Raw genomic sequence first — 26,013 nt, forward strand, 5'->3', positions numbered from 1 at the left:
TTCCTATCAGTGGATCTAATCATTGAGAGACAATTTGCACATTCGATGACTGGGAAATGATTGGAAAATAGAAAAGCGTCCATAGCACATTTCCAAGGGTCTCCAGTGTCAATGGACAGAAGCAAGAAAAAGCAGCTGGGACTCAATCTCTATGCTGACTCAAAAGGCCAAGCCAGTATGGAGTCAGACTAACGCAATGCTAGGAGCTGCTCTAACTAGATGCCTGGGAAATTCCATACGAAAGAATCCATAAGCATCTACTGAATTGCCACCCAAGGGGGTGAATATACTTGGGTTTAGACGTTGGTGCTGGCTGCGTGGTCTTGGACATACTAACACCACTACACTACAAATGTTAAAAGCATGAATCGTTATCTCAGTTCTAAAACAAAAACGAAACAAACCAAACCACTAATGCATGCCAGGCTACAGCAGAGTGCTAACGTCTGTCTGTGCAAGGCAAGCATAGAGTGGAATAAGACCCTGACCCTGTCCTCGTGCGTACTTCAGGGACTTTAGAAAGTTCTGGAGTCACTGATTTCTTCCAGAAAGACAGGAGCCAGTAAAGTGCCACACACTCAGTTTAGCCACTCAGGGTACCCTGGACGTGCCGCAGCCATGTCAGCACTGCAGAGCTGACTGTCAACTACCCGCAGAACAGACTGATTCTAGGTCTTCAGAAGTTGTGACCCACTAACACTTGCCCAGCAGCCATGCATGGGTTTCCTGCCTTGGACACAAGTTGGTGTCAGTGCGCCCACAGCAGTGAAAACCTCCCATGCTTGTTACTGTTCCTGTTGCTATGACTAGAACCCAACAAGAAGCAATTTAGAGGGTTTATTTCAGCATACAGCCTAATAGGGGATACAGTTCTGTCATCATGGTGGGGAAGTCCTGGCTACAGGAGCATGAAGTAGCTGGTCATGTTGTGTCCACAGCCAGGAAGCAGGGAGAGAACAGGAAGGAGGATCAGGTCAGTTTCCAGTGATCCACTACTTCCAGCAAGACTCCACCTCCTAGGGATTTCCCAAGCTTCTGAAACAGAGCCACCAGCTGAAGACCGAGTGTTCAAACACATGAGGCTATAAGAACACTTCATATTCAAACCATAAAACCCATTTTGCCCACCAATAATATTCATGATAATAGCCCTACTGTCAATTCTTTATTAAAGATTTATTTATTTATTTTATACATATGAGTACACTGTCACTGTCTTCAGACATACCAACAAGAGGGCATCAGATTCCATTACAGATGGTTGTAAGCCACTATGTGGTTGCTGGGGACTCAGGACCTTTTCTTAAGGTCAAGAATCACAGACTATGAACAATAAGAATTGCTACCATATTTGTTTCATAGATTTGAAAACCGAGGCTTAAAGACATACATTAATGCCAAGCATGATGGTGCATGCCTTTAGTCTCAGCAAGTGGGAGAAAGACAAGCATATCTCTGGGAGTTTGAGGCCAGCCTGGTCTACATAGTGAGTTCCAGGATAGTAAAGGTTATGTAGATAGATTCTGTCTCAAAAAGCAAACAAACAAAACAAGCTAACAAAAAGATATTCACTAATGAGCTTACACAGAGGAAGAAATGTAATTTCCAGAGGCTGTCTCTTAAGTCTGGGACCAATGTGAGACCTTCAAGGGTAAGAACAATTCTGTTAGGTTCATTGAAGTTTAACAGCTGTCTAGTTAAGGGAGTGAGGACAAAAGGTCAGAAGGTAAGAATAAGTCTTATTTCCTGCCTAGACTACTTTTCAACAATGAACATGGAACATGTTGATGAGAGAAACCAATAAAAATTGTGAGGGGGTATGCAAGTGTGTTTGTGTGTGTGCAGGTGTGTTCATGTATGTACCTGGGTTTGTTTGTATGTGTGTGTGTGAAGGTGTGTTTGTGTGTACATAAAGGTGTGCATGTATGTAGGGGTGTGTGTGCAGGTGTGTTCATGTATGTACAAAGGTGTGTTTGTGTGTGGAGGTGTGTTTGTGTGTACAAAGGTGAAAATATGCGGTATTTGTGTATGCGCACGAAGGTGTGTGTGTATGCAGGTATATGTATGTGTGTGTATATGCACATGAAGGTGTATGTGTATGTAGGGGTGTGTGTGTGTAGGTAGGTGTTTTCATTTATGTGTGGGTAGGTGTACTTGTCTGTGTTGAAAGAACAAGGAGGAAGAGCTTCCAATAGGGCTTTCTCTCTAAGTCCCTCTGGCCTCTCCTGTGGATCTTTGTCTTTAGCTGAGGATTCACTATAAAGTCTAGTCTACCTAGAATTCATTATGTAGACCATGCTGGCCTTCAATCTACAGCAGTCCTCCTGCCTCTGCCTCCCAAGTGCTGGGATTACAAGAGAGCACCATCATACAGGCTCAGATGTGGGTCCACATGACTGACACTCTGGCTAGTGTCCTTAGTATCTACAGCTCTGCCAATCTCATAGTCCTCATTACTAGCTTGTCCCTCTGGCCTAAGGGGACAAGCACATATTCAAGCTACCTTCCCTGGAGTCAGGCAAGGAAAGTTGTATTACAAACCCATCTAGACTTCACTAGGCAATGATTTCCCCCTTCTCCTCAAAATCAGGCTGGTCTAGCTGTGGCCACAGAACCACAAGCTTAACCAAAAGATAGTGGAATGTCAGGCCCTCTCAAAATACATGTTATGAACTGTCCCAGGTTTCTTGACCCTTCTTCTTTTGACAGGATCTCATTTAGATCAGGGTGGTCTCAAACTGGCCAAGTAGTTGAGGATGACCTTAAACTCCTGATCTCCTGCCTCTACCTCCTAAGTGCTGGAATTACAGGACAAACCACCCCACCAAGTCTTCATGGTTTCCTTAAAAATAATAATATTTTGGAGCACAAAAATGTATATTTTCCCTGAATATTGGAAGGCCTGCAAGGCTATGGAAAGCCCAAATTCCTGTGGTCTCACAGAGACTGGAGCACTAGCAGCCAAACCCAGGGTCTCTTGCTCGTTTCCTGTTTCCTGTGGGTGCTCTCTCGGCTCTGAGGAACTTCACATTTGATCATCTCCTTGGCAACAAAACTTCTCTCTTACGGATCTCCCCAGAAGGTCTGCAGTCTGCCCCTCAGTGGGACACCAGCTGAAGTGAATGCACATTGCTGCTCCCGATAAGGAAAGGAGAGACCCTCTCCAATTTTAGATCAAAACTCTATAAAAGACAGAAAGTATTGTAGCAGGTATTTACAAAATGAGACACAGAATTATCATCTGGAAGGGCAACTCTGTTTCTGGGGACAATCATAAAAGAAAGGAAAGCAGGACGCAGCAAAAATGTTTGTGGAGTGTTAGGAGAGGAGCAGTCTCAATAGTTACAAGTAGCAAGATCCTCCCCAGGAAAAAGAACACCAAGTGCTTGCTCAATATCAGATGGTCAGCCCTGAAAACATATACGCAAGTAACAGTATACAGACTATGCAGGTTGTACTTACTACTTAGGAATATACATAGGTAGATAGATGTAGATATACATACATCTACACACACACAAACACACACTGTTGCACGTAACAACAATTAATGAAAAAGAGGTTGTAAATGTGAAAGGGAGCAAGGAGGGGTATGTGGGAGGGTTTTGAAGGAGGAAAGGGAAGGGGGAAATGATGTAATTATATTATTATATCAAAAAGTAAAGGAAACCATCTTTTAAAGTTGGCGACAGCTCAAATATCTGTCAACAGATGGATAGAGAAATAAAATGTGGTCTGTACACATGGGCTAGCATCATTTGGCCTTAGAGAGGATGAAAATCTAGTGTGTGCTACAATGTGGATGAAGTATGAGGATGCAGTGCTGAGACAAGTCAGTTTCTAAGGGACAATGTAGCGTACCAGCAATAGGTGTCTGTGGTCATCAAACTCATACAAGCAGAAAGTAGAGGGGCTGGTAATGTGTTGTGAGTGCTTACTGTAGAACCACAGGCTAGACTACAGAATGGTGGAATTTAGATCCTTCCATAACACATAAGAGCTCTGTGTTTCTTGTATGAGACTGAGTTTGGTCCCTAGTGCCATCAACTTGCCATGGTGATAGATGCCTATAATCACAGCTGGTGTCAGAATCAGTAGTTCCAGCTCATGCTGTTTGGCAACTTTAAAGCCAGCCTGGGCTACAAGAGACCTGGTCTCAGGAAAAAGAAAGAAAAGGAGGGAGGAAGAAAGAAGCAGGGCCAAGAAGGTGCATGCCTGTAATCCTAGCACTTGCTATATGAGGCAGGAAGATCGGATGTTCAAATTCAGCCTGAGCTGTGTAGTAAAATCCTGTCTCAAATCAAAACTGGGGAACTAGAAAGATGGCTCAGCGATTAAGAACGTTTGGTGTTCTCCCAGTGGACCAGAGCACCCATATTGGTGGTTCACAACCAACTATAACTCCAGCCTCAAACAAAGATACATACATGGACACATAACAAAAGGCAAAAATAAATCTATTTTTAAAAGGGTAAAATAGGGACAAGAGTTCAATAGTAGGGCTTTTGCTTGGTATGTTCAGGGCTTGGGTTCAACTCTAGTAATAAAAGAGAGAGACAGAGAGATAGAGATAGACAGGCAGAGACAGAGAAAACGGAGAGGAGGAAGAGAGACAGACAGAGAGGGAGGAAGGGAAGGAAGGAGGGAGGGAGAGAGAGAGAATGTGTCTGGAGGGGGATATGGTTGTATAGAAATGTCCTTAATGCCACTGAACCCTGCAGATTAAAGTACTGAAGTAGTAACATTTGCGTTGTGTTTATTTTAGAATAACAACAGTAGAACCCACGTGACTAAAGCACTGAGCCAGTGACAGTTAGCCGGCTGAACAGAGAAGGCCTGTGCCTCATCACAATTCAGCTCACTGTTCAGGAATTTTAATGACCTGACGCTTCAGGGAGTTTTACATGAACATCTTCCTGTTGAATAGTTTCTGCAAGTCATCTGGTAAGGGCAACACATAGAGACAGAGGGCCATGGTGGACACCTTATTCATCACTCTGCAAATATTCATAACAAACTTCTTGGAAGGGGAACGCAGACCTGTCTCTTACATCTTCCCCTTCTTTTCCAGGCTTTCCTTCACCTCTCTTTCTCTTCAGCTCCTATTTTTTTCTGGTAGACACCCTGACTTTTCAGTTCTAGGCTCTTGTTCTGCGTTTCGAGATCAGTAATAACCTGTCTGGATTTTCTCCACCATTCAGGGACTGTTTCAAGGACCCCAGGAAACGATGAACTGGAAAATGCATTTAAGTATGCCGGCATTATGTTTATTCTTCTTGTTATTATTAAGACGTTCCTCTGGGAGACACCAACTCCACAGGGGCCATCTACCCTGAGTAAAACCAGAGAGATCTGTTTGCCTGGTTCCCACGGCTCACTCTGTGAACCTTTCTCAGGGCCTAAACCCTGCATTCCTGGGTCATTTGGGGGCCAGAGGAAACGGAGTTCCACATCCCCAGGAGTATTCAACAGAGCTGACAGTCACCTGGAAGAAGATTCCTGCTCAGGGGGGAATAATTCTGATTCTCTTTCCTATGTTAGGAAACCACTGATTATCATCCTGCTTAGGACTCAACTGATGGGGAAACAGTTCCCGTGCTCCATGACCTGGCCATCTCTCTGAGTTTGGAGCACCTCATTCAAGGTCTTCATCTACACTCTGGAGGATCTTCTGCCCCTGGTGCTAACTGACACTGCTCTAAAACATCCACTGCTTTTCACTGCCAAGTAGGCTAGGCGATAGGAGGAGGGTCTCTGCCTGTAGGACCACTTTTCTAAGGGAAAGCCTGGGGTGCAGCAGCAGGTTGGGGGAGGAACATTCTCCCAGTACATGGTGATGCCCTGGGGGGTGTTCCATCTGTGTGGAGTCCTTCTGAGTGACCTTGGGCAGACTCAGCAGAACCTCCTGAATAATGTAGACTTGTTTAAAAAAAAAAAAAAAAAAAAAAAAGTTCAGCCAGTGTTTTATGCCCCGCCAGGGCTTCCTTCTACTTCCACACATACCAACAAGAAAAAGCCAGCCACCAGCCACGGGACTCGCTGAATTAATGAATCACTTCTCTTATCTATTTCTGCTGTTATCTAATTCTGAGAGGGAAGCTGGGAGCAAAAGGAGTCCGGAGACATAGCTCACAACGTCTCCCTCCCACCCGGCTGAAACAGGCTGGAATCTCTGGACCTAGAGACTGATCTGTCCCCTGAAAGCTGGCCTCCAACAAGCTTTGAAGAGCTTCCACCTGGGGTGAGTCACCTCCAAATGGCCCTCCTGCCAGGAGGCCAGGAGGATCAGTTGAGGGATGGAGGCCACAGGAGCAATGTGCATCCTGGAGTAGAACCTGGAAATGAGAGAACAGAAAGACTTCGGTCCAGGGCACCCACCCAGGCTTGGGGGTGTGGGTGGTGGGAGTTCTTCAGCCTTTGCCTAGAGGAAAGAGAATGGATTGTTTCTAGGACAACCTGCTGAGGTGGTCTCTCTCTTCTCTCTCTCTCTCTCTCTCTCTCTCTCTCTCTCTCTCTCTCTCTTCTCTCTTTTCTCTCTCTCTCTCTCTCTCTCTCTCTCTCTCTCTCTCTCTCTCTCCACTTCCATCTCTCTTACAGTTGGCTGGCATTTTAGTTTCTCTATTTCCTGGTTCACTGCCTGACTCCTGTAGTTGGAAACTAATGGCAATGGTTGGTCCTCCTAGAAAAACCCAGAGGAAAACCCTCCAGCAAAGCCAGATCGGTTTGCTTTTCCTGGGGTCCCCTGTGGCCACCTGTGTCTTCTTAGGGACCACCCTGGAGGACTCAGGCAAGCCCTTCCCAACCATGCCACAGTTCACCCTGGAAGCTCTGGGCCAGAAAGTGTGCAGTCAATCCCCACAGGCTGTATTGATTAGTTGTGAATGGTTCTTTCGGGGATTTGCACCTCCTTTTTTTTTTTTTTTTTTTTTTTCCTCAAGCAGGCCAAGAGTCAGCCAGCTGCTGTGTGGGGTCAGTGTCTAGCTGGGTAGAGGTGGGTCCTGCAGGTGTGTGGAAGCAAACATAAAACAGGCTTCCCATTCACTCTATTCGGGAGTGGGGAGAACCTTGGGCTGTGTGGACTTTTGCAGCTGAGTCAAACCTACCTCTCTCTCCTTCTCAAGACAGGTTGATGGGTGCTGAACTTTGAATCCTATTATCGGAGGAAAGGGCTGAATCCAAAATAAGGGGAGTCTAGACAGCAGAGGCAGTAGTCTTTGAGGACAGGCCTTGGAAGAACTGCAAACAACCCAGGTCCTGCCAGCCTGGCAGCTTTGCTATCCAGACCTCCTCCACTTGCTCAAAGGTTGACAACAGACATCTGGGCATTTTTTATACTGGTGTATCTTCTGGCACTGGATAGGATTTGGTGTCAAGCGTCTAGATTCCCTTGCACTGGTGCAGGACACATTGCCTCTGCAAAGCAGCGGAGGGTGAGGTTGTATTCCGCTCCAGCCAGTCCCTCTTCCCCCCGGAAGCGGACTTCCATCAGTAAACTCAAAAGCTACCTGGAAACTTACCCTTCCCCTCTACTCTGTACCCCAGCACCTCAGTCATTTCCTTCTATTCTCACCCCTAGTGCTCTCCAAATTTAAAAAAAAAAAAAAAATGAAGAGGAAAAGAATAAAAAATACTTATATTGATTAAAGGAAAACCTTACTGTACAAGGCTGTAAGGATTCTATGAATTACGGTCACTCGCCTTCGTCGTCCACATTGCTGGTATTGCTGTTTAGTAAGTTGCAAATGGCTCGCTTCTGCTGTCTTTATTTTTGATAAGTCAGTCTAGGGTAGATGGTATTTGAAAGTCCCCGTTATGCGCTTATTTTTACGGGCTCATGGCCACCGGTTTCGCTCTTCTAGGAACATGTTCTGAACATGTTTTTTGTATTTTTGGATCGCACTTAGTGGGATCTTAAAAACAGTTTTCTGTGATTGGCACGAAAGAAATCCTTGTGAGCTGGTCCCTGTTGTGTCTCCCGGGGCCAATCAAATACCCATTTCCAACGGCTTTCTAATGCCTGGTTCTGTTTGCACAGGAAGGGAAGTCACGGTTTGCACCCGTGAAGTCTGGGGAGGTTCAGAGCTGGGAACTGCCCAGAGGAAGGGGTTCGGGGCTACAACCATCAATCTCCAGTTGTTTAAACATAACGCTAAGTGGAGATTCGAGGCAATTATCCGAATAATGGGGGAGGGGCACTTTCACCTGCATTATCCAGATCGAAAGTGCGGTATGAGGACAAATCCGCGGCTTTTTAGGCCCTGGAGGTTTTCAGCGATCTTGGGAATTTGAATGGTTTTTCTGTAGGTTCTGCAAAGGAAATTAAGGGAGTTTTCTAGAAAGGCTTGAAAGGCTATCCTGTACGGGGCGGGGTAGGGGGGTGAGGGCACTGGGGGCGCCGCGGGACTCCCGGATCTCCCGGTGATAAAGGCCAGGGGCAGATCTAAGATCAACAAACCTAGCGGCGTCAGGCTTGGGTGGAGGGTAGGAAAGTTCAGAGATGGGCGCCGGGGAGAACCACGATCCAATCGGTCGGCCAAAAGAAAAGGAGCTGGGGGCGTCGAGCTCCAGATCCCGTGAAGCTTGGGGGAGGCAGTATCGGGCGCGGCCGAGTGTCTTCTTGACAGTAGATAGAGATCCTCCAAGTGTCGGGGGGCGGGGGGGGGGGGGGACCCGTCACCAGTAAGGCTTCTCAGGGGACAGAAAGTGGCACTCTTTAAAGGAGTGGATGCGATATGGGTAAAGAAATGGGGAGTCTCAAATAATATGACCGCATAGAAAAAGACTCCACTGCCCGGCGAGACAGAATTGTCCCCAAGTGAGAGAAGTTATAAAGAAAGACATATTATTAATGTTGTCTAATTAAATCATTGATATGCAGGGTTAGGTGGCTCACAAACTCCTCTTGCATCCTAGTTTCGGTTGTTTTCCTCTATCCCGGAACGAGGAGGAGAGAAATAGGAGAAATATGCCCAAAGCAAAGCCGAAATGCTTAGTCTAGTCTCCTCTTCAGAGAAAGTCTCTCCTCAAGCTTCACGATCCAGGCACGCAGCCCGCCGGGATAGTAGCCATAAGCGTGCAAATTGCTCGGCTTGCTCGAGGAGCCTGGGGTTCGCTGGACCTCCCCACGGTGAACCTGAATTGTAGAGGCAAAGCCGGACGGCCAGGTGGAGCAAAGTGGCAAAGGCCGAGCAGGCCCCTTTCACAAGGCTGGGAAGGTCCGGGCAAATGGGGTTCGCTGCCACTTTCCTGTGCCTGTCGCACCACTTTGCACTGGGTAGAAAATCCGATGCCAGATTGCTCCGAATGCGTTTCAACAAGTCTGGCCCCGGGTGGTCCAAGTCTCTTTGGGGAGGCAGGTGGGATGGCGAATGGCTGGAGAACACTAACGATTCGGCTTCCTCACTGGAAGGTTCAGCAGGGTTGATGAGCTAGGAAGCTCGGTCTGCAGAAAAGAAACCAGCCAAGACCACTCTTGTGACCTACCTGGGCCATCATGCTTTACGCCTGCACCTCCTTAGCAGAACAAAGTCTATGGGTCGGGCGACCTGGGGCTAGAAGAGCCGGCATTGTACCTGCTGCCTATGAACCCTCTCCAGGTGTCCTGTGTGGTATCCAAGGATTCCTCTCCTGGGCGCCAGATATTGCGGGGCTTTTCCCGCTTGGGGTTTAATAATAAGGACACGGAGACATCTGTATATTATAACGCTGATGGCCTGTTTGCTGGGGCAGTCCCTCAGCTAGCCCACCAGACTCAACTCAACTTCTCCACTGTTCTCTCTCTCTCTCTCTCTCTCTCTCTCTCTCTCTCTCTCTCTCTCTCTCTCTCTCTCTCTCTCTCTCTCTCCAACCTCCCTGCCCTACACTCCCGCAACTCCGCCTAAAAAAAAAATGCCCACACAAAGTTGCTGGTGGTAGTCCGCTCCCACAAAAAGGAGAGAGAGAACCATTGGGTTAGGGGTGATTTAGGTCAGTGGTGTAATAGATTGCCAAGCTCCCCCCCAAATGTGCCCCCAACTTGACTGTTCTCAATACCCCTATGGAAAAACACTCAGGGGAAGGGTCTTAAACACCTCTGGCTCCAAGCCGCTTTACACAGAACCATTCAGGTCTTTCTGTGGCCAAATTTGGCGCAATATAGAGGGAGTCATGATTAACACCTTAATACTAGGGTGAGGAGCGGGTTGGTGAGTGGCCAGAGAAACTGGGCCTAGGGAAAAGTCCTTCATCTGGGTTCTCTCCGTTCCCGGCTTCCGCAAATCAGAAATAAATATCTTTGAAGGTGTTTATTTCTTGAACTTCGGGGACTCTGGTTTGTCTAGAAGAGCAGAGTAACATCGGAGTGCTGACATCCAGGGAAGGACCACCGTCCCTACATTCGCAACCTGGATTCTTGCAAAACTTTGATCTTAGTAAAATTTCGATCGTAATAAAATTTCTGGCAGAGTCCCACAGTGCCAAGTATAGTAGAAAGCTGGAGTGGTGGCTGCAAACACGCGCACGCGCACACGCGCGCACACACACACACACACACACACACACACACACGTTACTCTTAAGTAGCTACATCACTGCAGTGCAGAGAAGGCTGAGTGGGCACCAGCGCTTGTCCCTGGACCCAATGCTGTTGTTTCATTGGATACGGAGAAAGGGTGCTTCTGCCCTCTGTGCCCCACTTGTCATTCTTAAGAGGCATCTTTATTCGTTCTGCACAATCTGTTTAGCCGGGTTTTTAAATCGAAATTGTCTCCTTCGTTTGATCCCTTTCTTCCAGTTTTGCTCCTTAACCCGTTAACTCCCTGCCAGTTACCTCCAAATTCCTACTGTCTGCCTTTACGTTTCCCTCCGGGACCGACTGGCTCTTTCCGCTTCCATTGGGACATCATCCTCGCTCTTTATGAGAAATTTGTCTTGTTCATTTCCATGTGGTACTCTTCTTGCATTGGATGAATCAAAAGCTGTCCTATGGTGAATTATCATTTCCATTTGAATTTCTAAATATCAAGCTACGTCGTCGTAACTAATTCGTTTTCTCTTGAGGAGTTTCTGAGGCTTCTCCTCCTGCCCCCAAAAAACTATGACACTATAACTTTCCTACGGCTCCTCAGCAGTTCCCCCCCCCCTTTTTTTTTTTTCAAAATTGGGTAGTAATGTGTAAAAACGAGGCCAGATGCTTTATCCTGCTAAGGTATTCATTATGGCTTCCCACTAACTCCAGAGATTTACAGGAAAATGATAGGATACAAGTGGATAACTACCCTTGTTCACCAGCTAAGATTGTATTTGCTTTCTGTTAGATCTCTGAGGCTCTATCATAATAATGATAAAACAATTAGCTGTTCCTTGTAGATACATAATGATTTTGAGTGCTCTTTATTTGTTTTATGTGGGATTTGTTGTTAGATCACACACACACACACACACACACACACACACACACACACAAGCATTTTTATAGAATAGTCTTGACAGTGGATGAGCTGTGCTCTCAGAAAGTGACTGGAGGCAGAAAAATTAGCCTCTAAACTGAGAAACGGAACAAGAAGCAAACAAACAAACAAAAAAAAAAGAATCATTGACTCTTAAGAGAATCTATAGCAAACTTTTTTAAAAACACAAGATCATTAGCCAAGCGCGGTGTCTCCCTCCTTTCATCCCAGCACTGAGGAGCCTGAGGCCACAGGGGCACTAGGATTTTGAGGCCAGCCTAGGTTACAGATTAAGGACCACCCCCATCTCCAAAACAAACAAAAACCAAAAAGAAAGGAAGGCAGAAAGGCGGCTGGTGGGTAGAAATTTGACATAGGGAAATCAGAAAGAGGACCAAGCATGAGCTCCAAACACTGTACTGTCTTCTCTGATGATCTGAAACAGCAAAAAGGAAGAAAGTTGGACCCAATGCTGGAATTCTTAAATGCTGTTCAGGGAAAACATGAAGGGTTATTGGAGGAGGGGTGTCTTAAAGTGTTTCTGTACCCTTAACATTGACAAGCAGAATCAATCGAAGAGTTTTTGTATTAGACTTACTCTCGAAGTCCCACAGATGTCATCAACCCACCTGACCAGGAGCTATAGGGGGTGGGGGAGACTTGGGGTTTAGGGGAAGTTCTGAAAGACCAAGTGAAAGGGCCTTAGTGTTCTGCACTTTCTTAGCAAACTGGTTTTTGTGCCTTCCTGGTTCCCTAGTCTTCGACCACCACCACTACCAACACCACCACTGCTGGGTTTACTTCGACTGTTGATAACGGAAGGGCTGCTATCTAATCTGCTCAGCACCAAGAACAATCCATTAGCCCTCAGTATTTAGCATTTATCCGGGGTGGGGGAGGGGGAGAAGATTATGCTGCCTCATCCTACTGCAGTCTGAGCTGTGCCACTGAGGAAAGGGGAGTGAATGAAACGCAAAGCTCACCAATAAAACTGTGTTCCCTGGTGCTGATAAATTGTATTGTCACCCGTTGCCATACACCCCTTTGAGTTGGAGGGACAGTTTTTCTTTTAAAGAGATCTATGTGCTCTTACTTTACACTAAAAACACTGTGAGTTTTACACCTTAGGACACTGTAAGATTCCATTTTTCACCAGTGTCCCTTGGGGCTGCAGGGACATGAATCCATCCAGTCATTCATTTGTTCGTTCATTCACTCAGCAAACATTTGCAAAGCTTCACTCCATGCCAAGCATTGTGCCTTGTACTGACAGGTTAAATTATTTGCCCAAGATGAGGGTTATGCTGACAACTGGGGCGGGACCCTAAATCAACTATTGCAGTCCTATGACTGACCGCTTCTCTCCCCCAAGGCACACAAATCTGAGACTGTGGGGAGTGGGTAGGGCTCCAGAGGTTATCTGGTCCAGCCTTCCATTCAATTCAAGAATCCCCTCCCCAAAATGCTAGTGAGCAGGCCCCTGACTCTGCCCTCCACCAGCTTGAAGAGGTAAGAACAGCTTACTGAGATTCCCCTTTGAAAGTAGTGCAGCAGTCCAGGGTCCTCAGCTGTGCCAGGATCTAGGCTTGTTGTCTACTGTGGTTTTGAGTGCCTGGCTCCCCTACCAAGAGCCAGAGGCGACTAATTCTCCCACCCAAGCGTCTTTACTTCCCTCCTGCCCTGGAAATGGAGATTCCAGAATTGATGGCACTTCCCACTTGAAACCAGAATGTGATGGGCCTTGGCCCAGCTGATTCTCTTCAGTTGCCCGCAGGGGATGCATGCAGCCAGGTCACAGAAAGCCCCAGGCAGTAGCCAAACAATGTCCAGAGGCTGAATTCTAGATCCAATATAGCTCAGTGACAAGCTAGGTGACCTTGGAGCGGTTATTTTTGTAGCATATTCTAGGAATAAGATGCGTGAATGTGCTCAGTAGCTGAGCCTGCCTCCTTTTGCAAAGATAAAATTGATCTCTATAAGTAGTCGGAGGTTACAAAAAGCAGTTTATGGACAACAAAGAGCATTCTGGAAGCCTTCCTACCACTTTACAGGCTGATTATCTTAAGGCAAACTACCTTTAAAAAAAAAAAATCTGTGTTTCAGTTTCCTGTGTTTTAAAGTCCTCCTAGACCAAAGCCTGCAGACAACCTCTGGGTGCCCGAAATAGTTGATGGCGACATGGTAAAAAGCATTCAGCTAAATGTCAATAGCCTCACACCTCTCTCTCTCTCTCTCTCTCTCTCTCTCTCTCTCTCTCTCTCTTTTTCTCTCTCTCCCGTTTTTCCTCTCTAAACTTATGACTTACAAATTCTTCAGATATCAAATATATTCAATAAGAAGCAGACAATTTCCTAAGTCGATAAACATATCTTTAACTGTCTTATCCAAAATTGAGCCCCGGTGGGAGGCAGTATGGGAACTGTGTTATGGTCTTTTGGAAGGTATCCACGCAAGTCCCTGTGACTCTTGCTTCACCTTTTCCACAGAAAGAAACGGACCTTAAGGAATTGCTGAGACCCCTACAAGAAAATGCCTCGATAGCCAAATCTGAGGACTTGACAATCACACTTCAGAAGTGTGGCTGGTGTAACAAAAGTTGATAGCAACCTACAGTGTAAACAGCTAGGGTTTATTATTGCTATGTTTCCTTGACATATTTAATGATATAGCAAAGTCTCATAGCAGCTTTTTATTTTTAGGTTTTCCAATAGTTCACTAGCTTTGATATTCCAAGCTTCCTTTGTGCTAACTATGTGCTTAGCACTGAGCCCCAACTTTTAAATTAACATGAATTGAGAACCATTCTTTAGGATATAAAATTCCCTTGAGAAGACAGAAGGAAGCAGTATGTTTTTAATGGTCCTTTGCATAGGCGTAGCTAAGAGTGGAGTTTTCTTTTTGTTGTTACACGGTCTGTCTTTTCAAATGAGCTATAAAAATGTGCTTATTCCAAATTTTTTAAACCGTTTTTTTTTTTTTAAAGAAATGGGCAGGGCTGACCAGATCCTCAGTGGGTCAGGCTCCCCAAGATCTTTATGGCTGTTTTCAAGGCAAAAAGGCTGTATAGGCTCCTAACTCAATATGGTCATTCTGTGCAACAGCCAGGGAATACTTCCTGCCTGGGGAGGTTCCTGCCTGAGGCTGTGATTTCTACAGAGTGCCTCCCCTCCCCTTGTAGGGAGGCTTCACTGCCCTCCAGACTGTCTAAAATTTCTGTTGCAACCTTGAGTTTCTGAAACTGAAAGCTCTCTGTTCCTGTAACTCTTCCTCCGACTCACACTCCCTTCTCTGGCAGAAAGGTTTGGGGTTGTAAGCCAGGTGCTGGGCTAGCTGAGAAGCCAAGTTGATTATTCCAGCCTGGGAAGAGGAGGAGGATGCATTGGGGGTTAAAGGAAGTCAGGCTTTCAGCCATGGCCAAGAGGCCAGGGGTGTTCAGAAAGAAAGACCTTGGTAAAAAAAGAAAGAGAGAGAGAGAGAGAGAGAGAGAGAGAGAGAGAGAGAGAGAGAGAGAGAAGAAAAAAACCTAAAGAATCATAGCCAGACTTTCAGAGAACAAAAAGCACTTCAGGATAACTAAGTGCTAGGTGCCTTTCTTTTATGACACTGAAAACATCTCTTAGCAGTTTCCAGAGGTGGATGTCCTCTCACTCTGCAGGCAAAATGCAAGAGACAAGGGGAAAGCGGTAACAAAAAGAACGGGCAATGGGCAATGCGAACTGTACACAAACAAGCTGCAGTGCAGGTCCTGCAGAACTAAGTAAGGCAAGCTTCAGATGAACCTGTGCTGTTGCTTATGTCAAAGCAAACACGTGCAGTGGAGGAAGATACAACCAGCAGGTGCCACCCCCTTCCTGGCTCCTTATTTAGCAAATTGTAGCGCACTTGCTGTCAGGAAATACCGTCCGGATTGTCTTTCTCCAAGTTCTAGAGGATTTTTTTTTTTTTTAACTTCAGGATGAGCCTTGATTGTTCCAGTGGGTAGATGATTCCTACCACTTCGAGATTCTAGGGTTCTGTAGAGTGACTTCCACTCCTTCTCTGTTCACCTCTGTTCTCTGCTAAGGTAAGCAGGACCCAGCCAGGCACTGCAGTCACCTTCAAGCTTCCCTTCACTACTGGCATGGTGCAGGTGCTTTCCTAGAGAAAGAGTCTCACAGGGGCAGGTCCAGATGTTCTCCCTGACAACCCGGTTCTATCCCGTATTTATGAAAAGGACCAAACCACGGCAGGGGGCAGGCCATTGATATGACCCTGCTATGGCAGAGCTGCAAAGCAGGCAAAGGAAACCAAGAAGCAAAAAAAGCAGGACTGGGTTGTTTCTCCCCAGCACGTGAAGAAAGACAAAACCAAACCTCATTCCTACAGCCGAGAGTTGCTGGGTCTGTGAGTCCTGTGACTCTGGCTGCTTTTCTCACTAAGGTACCTTTTAAGGTAGGCATTTCCAGAAGTGTCTCTTCACATTGTTTTTTTTTTTTTTTTTTTTTTTTTTTTTTTTTTTTTTTTTTTTTTTTTATCAGTCAACCATCGGCCTCAGAGAAACTTCCTAGGCACTAAGTATTGATTTATGTGATATAAAAATAATTTTCACTTGTAATCCAAAGGGAGCAGAGGACATCAAACAGCCCCTCTGCTCCAAGGTACTAGCCCCTCATCTCTGTTGAGAACGGACTGGCCTTTTGGTGTATTCTAGTGCTTTCAGAAATGAGTTATATTTGCCCCTCCCAGGAGCCCTCCGGAGTAATCAGGTGTGGGTACTGCTGTGATGGTCGAGGAAACGGAGTTGTCCTGCTGAAGGTCACATCACTAATAAGTAACAGAATTAAACTCTAATGCTCCCTTTAACTACCCAAGCTGCCTCCCCACCCTCCGAGATGCCTGAGATCAGATGGCCCTTATCAACTGCTCTGTAATTGCTCTAATAGGGGTTATCAGAGTCCCTCATTTTGCCTACCCCAAAATCATAGAGTTAAAGAACAACACAGCTCTAGATTCCTAGGGCTGGTTGGAGCCCCGCCCCGCCCCACCCCTTTTACAGGTGTGGCCCGGAGGGGCTAAAGTGATCTGCCAAAGGTCAGTCATGCATAAGTGGAGAATGACCAATGTCATTTTTAAAAATTAGTTGAAAGAACTGCCTACCAAGCCCATTTTTATGGCTTATTTTAAGCAGGTTAATAAGTATACCAGGCACAGCTTTGACTCCCAACTGAGTAAGTGCTGACACTAGTTTATAGATTGAGCAGACAAGTGGCAATAAGGAATTATTCATCGCTCATTTATCATCCAGCCTACTGCAAGTACAAGTTATAAAGTGAAGCAAATAGCAGTTTTAGACCCCATACGTGTGAGCGGTCAGGACAGCAAAAACTGCATAGTGTACAAAGCTTGGTCATGTATAGTGTCTGAGCCCCAGGCCTTCTGAGATGAGAAAAAGGAAAATATTCAGGGAACGTATATGCATTTCACAAACAGGCTGTAAAAATTGATCTTTTGGAGCACATGTGCCTTGTCACACATACGGAGGTTGGAGGTCACCTTGAAGGAGTCTGCTCTTGCTTTCCACTCTGCAGGTCCTGTGTATGCAACTCAGAGTAGGAAGTGCTTTTACCAACTAAACCATCTTGCCATCCCGGGGCAAATTTTTTTTTATATTTTTAGTCTTCATATGAATGAAGTCACGAATTCATTCTTCTAAGTGATACTAAGCACCTACTGCATGCAGAGCACTGTGGAGAATTACATTATTAAACACCAGCTATTTCTGCTACATTTCAAGTATAACAAGGTGGAAAGCATACAAACACACACACACACCTAAGTCTCAATCCCATGAGCCTTTGGGATGAGCAGCTTATATAATGTGCAGGGTCAGCTGGCGTCAGAGGAAGGTGCGCATGGGAATGAATAGGAAGAAAGAGAAGGCTGTCTGTCAAGTCTAGAAGAGATACAACCTTGTTAGGAGCCCTCTGTCCCCAAGAGTGAGTATGAGAGAGCTGAGTGACATCATAGCTAGAAATGACACCATGAATTGATAGCCTCAGCCAAGACCCTAACCCCAAAGGCCATGAAATACCAACAGTCTGGTAGATAGCCGATAGGATCTGTCCATTCATTATTATCACATTTGGGGCATTTGTTGAAAAACGAATAAATCAACAGACAATGCACTTGTTTGGTGGGGGGGGGTGAGTACTAATGAATTTGCATGTGCTATGCAGAAAGCTGGTTAGCCTTTTTATGTATTAGTGTTTTATCAGTCCCCATTCACCAACGGCAGACCCTCAGGCACAAAGTTCAACAGCAACAGAGCGACCCACACATCTAGTCACTGACTTTGCTCCCAGCAGCCCTAAGACCCCACCTTGAGGCACCACCACGGGGCTCTGTTCGTTGTCTAGTGTCTGGCCCATGTCTTCAGGCACATGACCATTGACTCTACTGGAAAGAAAACAGGGAAGATATTTATTCAAAACTCCAGACTCATTCAGCTCAGCAGATTCAAGCAACTTATGCAGAGGGTGAAAATCCGAGCGTGTGCTGGTGATGCTGCACAGGACAGCGGGTATCCACTGGGCCTGTCGCAGGTAACACAGGCCATTGTGTCACCTATGGGTCAACAACAAGAAGTAGAGCAAAGGTCCAGATGTCTGGGTACTAGTGACCTCCCAGTACCCATTTTCGTTATTACGAGCACTAGGGTATATACTAATCTACAGGACCGGTAGCAGGGTAACCTGGGAATACAATACCGGCCCAATTTTGGAATGGCTTGTCCTTGGTTTAAGGTGGCCACAGGATGTCCATAAGCCTTCATCAAATCACCAAGTCTCCCCTGACTGCCTGTGGCTGGGCAGGTCACTGAGCCAGCTCTCTGTAAGGGATGAAAGCTAAACCAGGTTCCCTGGCCTTCAGACCCCCATCTCAAGGCCCATCTCAGATTGCCAACCCTCCTCCCCTGGAGATCACATTAAAGTGAAGAATGTTTACCCCCAGGATGCTGAAATGGGAAGCAGGTTGATGACCACTCAAGGCCCCTAGCCTTGGCCAGCTACAATAATAGGTATGACACTCAAAACTCAGTAACTCAGGAAAGTCTGTAACCCTTCGGGTGCTAATTATATCATTTGGACTGCCCCAGCAACATCAAAGAGGCTGGCCCAGAACTGAAATGTGGGCCTAAGGTACTTGAGGCCTCGGTCACCACTAACAGGGACTCTGGCTATGGTGTTGATGAGGCATCATGTGGCATTGTCCCTAAGTGAGCCTGTCTGAGCTGGCATACAGTGAAAAAGACCATTAGGCAGATGTTTCTGCGATACTCCTGACAGTGTGTAAAAGGAAGACTTACCTAGCGTAGGGATGGGTTGAAACATCCAATTTTCTGAATTAATTAATTCAGGGTTGCATGTAACCAAGGGAGGTTGGCTTCAGACTCACTATGTACCTGAGGATGATCTTGAACTTCTAATCCTCCTGCTTCTACCTCTTAAATGTAGGATCACAGACCTTCATCCCCACATATAGTTTATATGTTACTGGGAATAAAAATCAGGGCTTCATGCATACTAGGTAAACAGTCAGTCCCAATTTTTAAATTTTAATTTAATGCCTTTAATGATTTATTTTTATTTTTATGTATGTGTGTTGTTTGCATATAACGTATGTGTACCATGTGCATCCCTGGTGCCCTGGAGGTCAGAAGAGGATGTTAAAGTCCCTGGGATTTGAATGACAGAAGGTAGTGAACCACCATGTAGGTTTTGGGAATGTAACCTGGGTCTTCAGCAAAAGCAGGCAGTGGTCTTATCTCTCCAGCCCCTTAATTCAACATAAAACCAACAATAACAAGAACTATTACACATTAGAAGCTATGAGAAATACATAGGGTTTTTTTTCCCACTCATGAGGAGACTGAAATTTAGGGGAGAGATGTACACATGCAGTTAGGTGTGGAGAAAAATAAAGAAACAGAATATACTGAAGGGCATGGAAGCAGAGACAGAACAGAAATTGACTCTGGAACAGGGGTGGTGATTTTAAAAGGGAGATGAACAATTATATCGTGCTTGCCTGCTTCCCCTCTGTATCCCTCACAATACTGAGGCATTGCTCAGAGGAACAGTGTCTGGACACCAAGATCCAAGCGCTTGAGTTTCGATCTTTAACTTGCTTCTGCTCATACTAAGCTGTGACAAGGTACTATACTAGGTACCTTCCACTGTCCCTTTCTCTGCCTGTGGAATGCAAAAGCAGACTGTGCAGTTTTGTTTGTTTGTTTGTCAACATGCAGGGAATATAGCACTCGTAGTATTCACTGGATGATTGCCCAGGGATGGTTAAAAGTTCTTTCCTGCAGTCCAGGCCCTTTAATGCACACTCAGATGGGCCTCCAATGCTCATTTTTGTTGTATTTTTATTGTATTTGTATGGATGTTTTGCCTGCATGTATACATGGGCAACATATGTGCAATGTCTATAGAGGCCCAGAAGAGGATGTTGGATCCCCTGGGACTGGAGTTAGTTGTGAGATTTCACGTGGCCGATGGGAATTGAACCCGGCTCCTCTGGAAGAGTAGCCAGTGCCCGTAACCACTGAGACATCCTTTCAGCCCCCTTTGCTTTGTGCTTCTTTGTTTGTTTGTGACAGGTTCTTTCTAAGTATCCCTGACTGTCCTGAAACTCACAGAGATCCCCATGCCTCAGCCTGCTGAGTCCAGGATTAAAGACATGTGCTACTACTCTGGCCTGGGTCGCCCTATTTGAGTTCTTCATAGAGCACATTTATTATCTGTGGTTAAGACTGAGCTGAGCCCTAATGGCTGGAGGGGGGGGGTCTCACTATGTATTGTGTGGGACCATGATTGTGTCCCTGGTACGGAGTCACTTGACTGCTTGGCGGGATGGTAAAACTTGGCAAAACCAGTTTCTGGAGCTCAAAGTCACAAAATGTTGCTTGTGAAGGGATGCCAGAAATGGCTTTCTGTGACCTTCACACTCACCTGGTGACCTGAAGCAGACCTAGGAGTCTGGACTCTCAGACTACCAGTTGCCTCACCCCTACTGTTCCTCATCTAGGCTGAATTCTTCCAGAGCCTTGGGCCATAGCAGTGGAGTTAGGAGAAAGGCGTTCTTCCTCCTGCTTTTTCTCTGGTCCCAGAGAAAACCTATTTTCTAGTTCTTGAGTGGTACTTTGCTTACCACAACTGTCCGGAAATTCAATGTCAGGTATGCTGGGGTGGCGTATAAGTCCCTAAATACCTCTCTCTCTCTCTCTCTCTCTCTCTCTCTCTCTCTCTCTCTCTCTCTCACACACACACACACACACACACACACACACACACACACACACACAAAAAAAAGTGGGCGCGTGCACAAGGTGGGAAGGTTTCTAGCGCTGAGTTTCTCCATTTGTTTGTCTCAACTGAAGTTGGTCGTCAAAGAATATGTTCTTGAGTCTCCCATTGGTGTTCCCCTCCCCCCACCCCACCCCGGCCCTATAGAGTAGGTGCCCCTAGGGTGGGAGTTGGAGACTTTCCGTAGAAAACGCTGGACAGGTAATGCCCGCTGGAGCTGGGAAAACGGTTTCTCTCGTGGGTTGTCCTCAGATAACAAATGGCCAGTCAGCTTTCTTATTCATCTAAAAGGCCAAGAGAAAAAAAAAAAAAAAACCACTGTGTCCAGCCAAGATGGAGGAAGGTGCAGCATGAGGAAATTGGAGGTAGGGACTGAGGTGAGGTCCAGCGCACCTTTTCCAGCCTAGTAATTCAAGTGGGTTTGCTTGAGTGAGTTAAGGAATGCTCGCTCTACTGGAAACCGAGCCGGGTATCAAAGGGACCTTGCTGTCCTCATCTGCGGACCAGCTTGGCTTTAGTTACCGGCCTATCTTATCTGTCATCTGTGACTGTATACACGCGCAAGAATTGGGATACAATAGTCCAAGAGCTGGGCACTTCACGCCGCGGAGTCAGCTTTGACCGGGGGCGGCGCTGCGGAGCGGTAAGAGCCGAGGCCAGGGCGCACGGGGCCGGGAAGGAAGCTCCGCCGGCGAGCGGGGCGCCAGGCTCGGCCTCCAGCGCCCCCGAGCCGGGTCGGGACGCGCCAGTAGGGCGCTGGCGGCGGCCGGGGGCTGACCTCGAGCGCCGGCGAGTCTGCGCCCTCCCACCGGCCCGCGCTCGCCTCCCGCCGCCTCGGGTTAGGCGGCGGCGGTCAGTGCGCACCTCATCAATAAGACCTGACAGGCCGCCGGCTCCGCGGCCATCCATCACGCCGGGCGGCGAGGGCGGTGGGCACGCGGGGCGGGAGCCGCAGCCTCCCGGAGGCTCGCGATGCTCGCACCGCTGGGTGGCGGGCAGCGCTCTGCTCTCTGGCAGAGTACTGCACCTCACTCCTCTCCCCAGGACTTAATGTTAGATTGCTTAGAAATGGTCGGCGCGACCCACACGTTGCGTAGGTGGGGAAACTGAGGCCAGACTGGATGTTGGTACACCAGGGGCCTCATAACTAACTGTATAGAGACTGAAACTTGAACGGAGCCTTCGTTCAGCTCCTCACCGGAACATCCAGCCCACGGGACATCCACGCTGGCACCCGGTACAGTCTTGAGCCACGTATGACAAGTGGGGAGGGCTGTCAATAAAACATAAATATTAAGAGTAATAAGCTCCAGGAACTCGCGGTGTAGCTTAGCTGGTAGAGAGCCGGCTTGGCGTGCTGGAAGCACTGGGTTCTATCCGCAGCACCCCTACACAAGTCATGATGGCCTGTAATACTTGCACTTGGGCAGTAGAGGCAGGGAGATCAGAATTTCAAAGTCATTTTCCATTTTCAGCTACACAGTTCTAAGCTAGCTTGGGCTACAGGAGACTCAGTCTCAAGGACGGATGGGGGAGGGGTCCTTGAATTGATTTAGCATTTCCAGTTTCACACTCTTTTTCTCCCAGAAAGGGAACATGCTAGCAGGCCTCATCTGTTCCTTAGGCTGTTTATAGAACCCATTTCCTTACTGGTGAGAACAGGCCGATCAGAGAAACTTCAGTTTGTCGTCACACCAGCAAAATTTGCATTGCCTTAGCTCACACATAGCAGATCTCATAAGGGAGTTGTTACTATGCCTCTTTGCTGGGGTGGGGCTGTACAGGGGGCAGACGGGGACAATGACACTCTGACTCAAAATCTGTACAAACCTTGTAGTCAGCCTCACCCCACCACAGGGCAATTCACCGCACAGTCCTGATTTTTTTTTTTTTTTTTTTTTTTTTGGTTTTTCGAGACAGTGTTTCTCTGTGTAGTCCTGGCTGTCCTGGAACTCACTCTGTAGACCAGGCTGGCCTCGAACTCAGAAATCCTCCTGCCTCTGCCTCCCAAGTGCTGGGATTAAAGGCGTGCGTCACCACCACCACCGGCAGTCCTGATATTTCTGATATATTTTTTTTTACCCTCAGGCTTTTCTAAGGCAGGTGGAAGCTGGTGTGGTCCCACAGAGAGCCTTTCCTTTTTTCTTTCCCTAAAATGTGGCTGGGCCAAGGTGTTCCAGCTGCAGACCCCAGTATCTCACTCCTCAGTTCTTTCTTTCCCACCTCACTTTTTATTTTCCTACCCCTTCATTAGCAAGCCCCTATCCCCACAACCATCTCCCCACCCCCACCCCCAGCTTGGACAAAGTACCCCAGCCCAGAAACTGACCAAGCTAAACTGCTTCATTTCTAACAGGAAACACGGTGTTTTGTGGGGCTTGGGGTTGTCTTGGGTACCGTTTCTCATAAACATCACCTGAGTCTAATGACAGTGTCGGGGCATCAGAGCACAAGGAGAACTTTGGTCCTAGGGGCAGGATATCATCTTGTGCTGGAAAGGTTGAGCTTCCAGTGGCTTTCCTTGGCCCATTCAGTACAGCTAGCAGGTACAAAACCTGTTATTCTCTCAAGCTTTGAACTTGGCTTACACAGAACTTGGCTGCACAAAACCAAACCAAACAGCCAAACAAAAAAAAAACCCAGGCTTGCTGACTGCCCAGGCTGACCAGCCCCTGTGGCCTTCTCTCAGGTAGCCCAGCGCTTGCTGGCTGAGGATTTCAAAACAAGCAAGACCAAAAGGTTCTCAGGAGGCTAGGGTAGGGTCACATTTGTCCCTGTGTCAACCTCTGTACAGTCTCCTGTGAAGTGTGTGTGTGTGTGTGTTAGATGTTCACAGCACACCCAGGATGGATCTCTGTAGCCAGCTCTGTGAAGCCAGGGTGAGGGATGCCTGAGGAGCAAAGGCAGGAGTCTGCATCCCTTTAAAAGAAGCCCAGAGCTTCCTGGGTATCTAAAACACTCTCCTGGAGTATTGTAAGTGGGAGTCAATCAGGGTGTAGAGCTCCCTGGAGACTGAAAACCAGGCCGGGGGGGGGGGGGGTGGGGGGGGGGTGAACTGAAGAATTCTATCTTGCCTCCCCAACGTCTTTTTACTGTTAGATTTATTGACATGTACTTTCCATATTGTAAAACTACTCCTTTTATTGTACAGTCCTATGTGTGCTAGGAAACACCATCACAATCAAGTCAGAGTAGTCCTAACACTGCTCCTAAATTTCTGCTTTTGCCCTCTCTCCCTCATGTAACTCTGCCTCCCCCTGTGATCCCAGCTCCCTCTGATGTGACTTCAACACTATGGTTGTGTCTTTTTCAAAATGCCATGTATAGATAATTTTAAAATATAGTCTTTTGAATCTGAATTTTCTTCCATGGCACTGAACACATATCAGATTATTCATGTCCTTGGGTGTCATAATTCATTCATTTTTGTTGCTGACCACTATTCCATAGCATGGTTGGACATAATTTATCCGTCTCCCACTTGAGCTTCCTAGTTTGCAATACTTATGAAAGAATCTGTAGGGTTTTTTTTTTTTTTTTTAAGATACCTGTGATACCTTTTAGTACATGAGACAAAACACGGAGAATATGGCATGTGGTTCAGCCAGTACTGTCTTAGCATGTGGGAAAATCTTGGGTTCAAACCCAGCTCAAAGTAGAGCTGGACGAGGTGGTGGTAATTCTAAAGGATTCTAAAGGTGGTGGTAATTCTAGGATTCTAAAGGTGGTGGCAGGAGGGTCAGAAGTTGAAGGTCGTCCTTCATCCTCAACTACATGGTAAATATGAGGCCTCCTTGGGCCTCTATCTTAAAATTGCCAGGCAGTGGTGGTACTTGCCTTTAACGGAGCACTCTTGGAAGGCAGAGGCAGGCGGATTTCTGAGTTCGAGGCCAGCAGGGGTCTACAGAAAGAGTTCCAGGATAGCCAGGGTTACACAGACTAACCTAGTCTGGAAAAACAAACAAACAAACAAACAAACAAATACATAAATAAATAAACAAAGCTCTCCCTATTCCACCTTACATCGCAAATGTTACACCTGTTGGACAACCTTCAAAAGAAAAAGCAAGAAAGACACCGGCCCTAACAAAATGTAGCCTGTGGAAGAGGGTCGGGAATCAGCTCGGAGTACACCTGCTTTTTGAGGAATAATCTCTCCTGACTGATTGGTGGCATAAGAAAGTCGAAACCTGCTTTGCACTCCTCTGCCTGCTCACTGGAAAGCAGGGTGGACATCAGGAAATAGGCATCTCTGGAGACTTCCTGGGAGGCTGATCTCGGTTCTGCCCCTCTCCCCAAGGAACAGTCCTACTCTCTTGTGAAGTGGAAGGAGACGCTGCTTCCTGGAGCTGGGCGCCTTTCAAGGGGCATCGTAGGCTTCCAGTACCTCGATACCCATCAATCCACTTCACTCGGGGTTGGGGAGGGAGTGGTTTCTTTGCTCCTTGGCTGTTTCTCCTTCAAATCCTGGGGTCTTAGGTATTCATTAGCATCTCTGGGGGAGAATTCGGTTTTTTAAAGAGAGTGCACTCTGTCCCTCGGGTAACCAAGTATAATGCTTGTCTGTCAGAGCTGACTCAGTTCCGAAAACTATTAAGTGTGCTGTGAAGGCAACCGGAACCCTAGTCGTCCTGGCTCCACGCTCCCCTTCCGCTTTCTGTGAAGTGAAGTGCTGGAACCAAGGGAGGGAAAGGAACGGCCGCTCCAAAGGCACCTGCTACAGTGATGAAAAGTGGGCAATCGTAGGATCAGTTACTAGTCCTTAACTGGAAGGCAGGGCCAGACCGGGGGTGGTAGGTCAATTCTGGAACAGTGTTACCTCCAGTCCCCTTTGCTGTCGCCCACCCCCTCATCCTCTTGCCCTTCCCCAAGCTTGGGACTGGGCCTGAGTCAAAGCTAGTTTAGAAGCTGTTTTTGCACTTGGGCTTCGGGCTTCCTTGACATTTTCCTGTCTCTCTGGGCCCGCCACGTCGCGGCGCCTGCTTGGGCGTCTTCTCTGGCTCGGGTCGCCTCTGGCTCCGCGCGGGTGAGGTGAAGGGTGCTGGGGTCCGCAGACGTTCTTTCCGGCCACCTCGGTGTGAGGGAGGAGACCGCTTATGCGGAAGCAGGTCCAAGCTTGCGCTTAGAACAGTACTCCGGGTCGCCCCTGGTGTGCGCGTGTTGGGAGTCCTTCAGAGGAAAGCGCTCGTGTCTTCTTGTAGATTCCGAAGAGGGAAGCCCAGCAGTCCTGTGTAGCC

The 26,013-nt window shown here is 47.1% G+C and overlaps 1 protein-coding gene and 1 long non-coding RNA gene across 2 annotated transcripts in view; one reads left to right on the plus strand and one right to left on the minus strand.

Moving 5' to 3' along the window:
* Positions 1–1,174: 1,174 nt before the first annotated feature.
* LOC143441698 (uncharacterized) lies at positions 1,175–8,659 on the minus strand. The gene is made up of 3 exons (XR_013109320.1): positions 8,456–8,659; positions 8,203–8,307; positions 1,175–3,182 (listed from the first exon to the last, which is right to left on the minus strand). It is a non-coding gene; the product is annotated as an uncharacterized LOC143441698 (long non-coding RNA).
* Positions 6,085–26,013, plus strand: part of Gata4 (GATA binding protein 4) — a 71,041-nt gene continuing 51,112 nt past the window's right edge. Inside the window, exon 1 of the mRNA XM_076930864.1 lies at positions 6,085–6,241. The gene's annotated coding sequence lies outside the window, so the exon portion shown is untranslated. The remainder of the gene's footprint in view (positions 6,242–26,013) is intronic.

The sequence above is a fragment of the Arvicanthis niloticus genome, chromosome 3, assembly GCF_011762505.2.
Source record: "Arvicanthis niloticus isolate mArvNil1 chromosome 3, mArvNil1.pat.X, whole genome shotgun sequence".
Classification (NCBI taxonomy): domain Eukaryota; kingdom Metazoa; phylum Chordata; class Mammalia; order Rodentia; family Muridae; genus Arvicanthis; species Arvicanthis niloticus.